We start from the raw sequence: 4,042 nt of genomic DNA on the forward strand, positions 1-4,042 counted from the left end.
AATAATAATTAAGTTAATTTAAGATGGATGGCGAAAATCACAACTTAGAAATCCAATGGATTTTTGGTAAACTCATCAAATGGTCAAAACAAATCTCACACCTTAAAAAATTGTATTATTATTTATTCCCTCTATTTAAAACCCCAACATTTTTATATCAACTCATTTTAAGGTGATTACACACGATGTTGTCTAATCTTAACTTTTCTGTATTGCACGACTAACTATTGAGTGAGAAATCCAAAACATGAAAGTGTGGAGATTGCAAATTCCCACACTCACGCTTTATACATCATCACTTAATACTTAGTGAGAAATATATAAATCCTAAGAGTTTGAAAATTCAAGTTTTAACTATCCAATGATGTTATCTCTTCTCAATGTATCATATTCACAAACTCGTAGGTAATAAGTTTTCACATCTTACATCCACCACCATCTCAGCTAAAAGCTTACCATGTTAATTAACACAAACGTCTGATAGTAAACTCCTAATTCCCGTGAGTTACATGTGTAATCCAAAATGATACGGTTAATATCACCCACAACTGAAACATTATATTAAGAATCATCCTAATATATTGCCAACATCATTAAAACATCAATCTCATATTGATAACAACTCTGTAAAGAGTATGGGCTAAAGATTCCAATTTAAGAATCGTATTTCATGAAAATTTGGTTCAACTAGATAATTGTGGAAGTGTAAGATCAAAATTACTAAATAATCTTTTGACCACTTTTAAAACTCACTAACAAGAGCGTCCTCAAATATTGAACACCAAAAGAAGTCATGCAGAGAAGTTACGTAGTCAAACATCTCATAAAATACAAAGATACAGACTGTACATATTTTCCGGCATCTGAATTTTTGAAACAGACATGTGATTTATTATCCAGAAATCTAATTGTTTAGATCTAGTGTCTGAATTTGAAACAACAGAGAACAAAAATATGGAAAACATTATAGAAATAATAATAGATATTTAACCTCGGCGTCTGATTTTTGAACCATATGTTTGAATCCCATAACCAGACATCTCAAAACTAGATGTTTAACAGAGAACAAATTTTAACAAATATGTCTGATTTTAACAAATTTAACCTCGGCGTCTGATTTTTGAACCATATGTCTGAATTTGAAACAACAGAGAACAAAAATATGGAAAACATTATAGAAATAATAGATGTTTAACAAATTTTAACCTAAAATTTCATGTATCTTTATCATGCAATTTTTAGGGATATTCTCATATACCTTTCAACATGAACTCACGAGTCTATCATGGATAGAAGTTATATCATGATCATTACTGCCTGTGAAAATGCACGTGTTGTAAGTGCACAACTGAGTTATAGTATAAAAAATAGGGAAAATTTGTAAAATAGACCGTTTTTATAAAGTAATTAGCGAAATAGACCGTTTTTTGAAGTAATTAGCAAAATAGACCGTTTTTTGGCAAAAGAGGTCGATTTTGAAAAAGGGTTCAGAAAACATACGGGACTACTAGTCCCGTATGTTTAATCTCATGATTAGTCCACTCAGAAAATATACGGGACTACTAGTCCCGTATATTTTCTGTTTGCTAACAAAACGTACGGGACTAGTAGTCCCGCACGTTTTGTAGAGCAGCTAAAGCCACTGCCCAGCAAATCCACGGGACTACTAGTCCCGTGGATTTGCTGGGCAGGATCAAACATACACCAAACATGCATGGACCTCATTTATCGATTACAACCAAAATTTTCGCCAAAAAGATATCATTTACAATATCACAACACAAATCTCATCATAGAGTACATCACCAATCACAACACAAATCCAACGGAATACACATCACATCCAAAATCCGACAAAAATACACATCACAAATCCATACGATAATATATATCAGTCTAAGCTAAACAAATCCAAATGTCTCAAGTCGACCCATACGATAATATGTAGTTTAAGATAAAAAAATCCAAGGTCAATAAATCCATACGACATTATATATCTTAGTGGAAAAACTAATAAATAAAAAATCCACCCCTCCCCCGTTGTCTCTCTCTTCGCACTCGTTGAGATCGTCGGCGTCCTCCTTCGACTTGAGCTTGAATATGCTCGCTCTCCGGTTGTGTGTGGGGCTGTGATGGACCGACTTGCTGTGACGAACCGGCTTCATCGTCGTGAGTGCAAGGTCTACGCGCCTACGTCGGCGTACATATAGAGTTTCGTCAAGATCCACCTGCTCACGACCGTCATGTCGATCCTCATAAGTTTGTTGAAAAGCTTTACGAACTCTCGCCACTATCCGATGCAATATCGATACATGTACTGAATCTCCTGTGGCGGTAGCTATGCCCTCATTTGCAATCCCCTCGACCTCATCCATAGCATCTATCTACAATTACATTAAAATATTGATATTAGAAACCATAAGCTAAGAAGAGATTGACATTCTATGATAATTTTGACAATTTAACTTACCCATCGTCGCTCATCTACCCCTCTTGGTACATATCGGGATTGTTGGGAGCGAATCTCGATTTCGTCGACTGGAGGCGTAGTTTGAGTGATTATCCAACGTCTGGTAATCCCCCAATACCATTTAATGTAATCAACTTCTTCCATCGGAGGATAAAGCGGATCGACAATAAGTTGATGCCGATCATTCCACCGAGCTATGTATGATTGATGCGTGCGCTGCCAGTCAATCTGATGTCCACCTTTAGTCGCCTTTCTCTCTATTTTTTCGACATATTGTGGAGCATGTTGCGTGAGTCCAAACTGTCTAAACACGTGATCGGGTACGTGCATCTCCACAATCTCGAAACAAACGAGAGGAACTCTGGCCCTCCATATGTCGTGGCCCTCCATACAAATCAGCGGTAGACGAGGTAGGTGAGGGGTGTATGGCTGCCACTCGAACTGCAAAAAAATCCAAATGTTAATATCTCTTTGAAATATATTGATATCATAGAGTACTTCAATTCAAATTCGATACCTGAAAAATTTTCATCCGGTCGAGCTCCCCTCTGTAAAAGTCTAATTGCCTAGCCGGGGTCTCATCATAAGCTTTTGTGACATTCCATCTGCAAGAAATGTTTCCTTGTTCAAAATGTTAAATTTAAAATTAAATACAAATGAGATTCAATTTGATGCTTTTTACCTGCAGCCTAGTGGAATATGTCCATCTAACTCTCGAATCTCGCATAATCGTGGTTTCAAAACCAATCTTTCCCATGCCCAAACTTGTAGCAATGTTAAACAACCCTTGAGCTCCTTATTCTGCATTAAAGCAACCTTTGACATTTCTCGATATAGGTATGCTAAAACAGCACTACCCCAGGATAATGTCCCGCACATGTCGAAGTCTTCGATAAGTGGTAACCACCTAGCGCGAGTTCAAATACGTTAGTCATGTATACTAAGAATAGTGAGCAAAAATCAATACTTAATGTTTACTTACCTCAAATGGACTTTATGTTTACTTGAATCAGGAAAAAGAAGTGTCCTGATCATGTGCATAATATATGCTCTCGCATGCTTTTGGATCATCACTTCAGGTGCATCTTGTGGCAACGGGTTTCCAAAACTCTCCTTAAGCCACTTCAATCTAATATACCCTTCAGGCAAGGACTCCGGAGATATTCCTAATAAATTATTACATGTGTCCCTCCAAACATGCCTATCAGTCCCCGTGATACAAGGGCTATCAATGCGGAGACCTAGGATCACTGCTACATCCTGGAGAGTAATAGTTGTCTCGCCGACACGTAGATGGAAAGTATTAGTCTCCGGCCTCCATCTATCCATCAACACGTTAAGCAGTGCCCAATCGAGCTTCATCCATTTCAATTTTGAGCAAGTAAGAAAACCGGCTTGGGTGGCCAGCGCGTATGTCCAAGGCTATAATTAATCATAACCAGCTCTTGTCCTCTCTGCACATAAATGAATACAAAGATTATAAAAATGAATAAGTAATATGTGACTGTAAATATGTTATCATTACCGATGTAAATGATATGCTCTCCGAACGGTGGCGTGACTGATCATAAA

The 4,042-nt window shown here is 37.2% G+C and overlaps 1 long non-coding RNA gene across 1 annotated transcript; it reads right to left on the bottom strand.

Annotated features, from left to right (window-relative positions):
• Positions 2,848-3,193, bottom strand: LOC109837804. Its single transcript, XR_002246454.1, has 3 exons — positions 3,153-3,193; positions 2,988-3,075; positions 2,848-2,911 (listed from the first exon to the last, which is right to left on the bottom strand). It is a non-coding gene; the product is annotated as an uncharacterized LOC109837804 (long non-coding RNA).

Source organism: Asparagus officinalis, chromosome 4 (assembly GCF_001876935.1).
Source record: "Asparagus officinalis chromosome 4, Aspof.V1, whole genome shotgun sequence".
In the NCBI taxonomy this organism is placed as follows: domain Eukaryota; kingdom Viridiplantae; phylum Streptophyta; class Magnoliopsida; order Asparagales; family Asparagaceae; genus Asparagus; species Asparagus officinalis.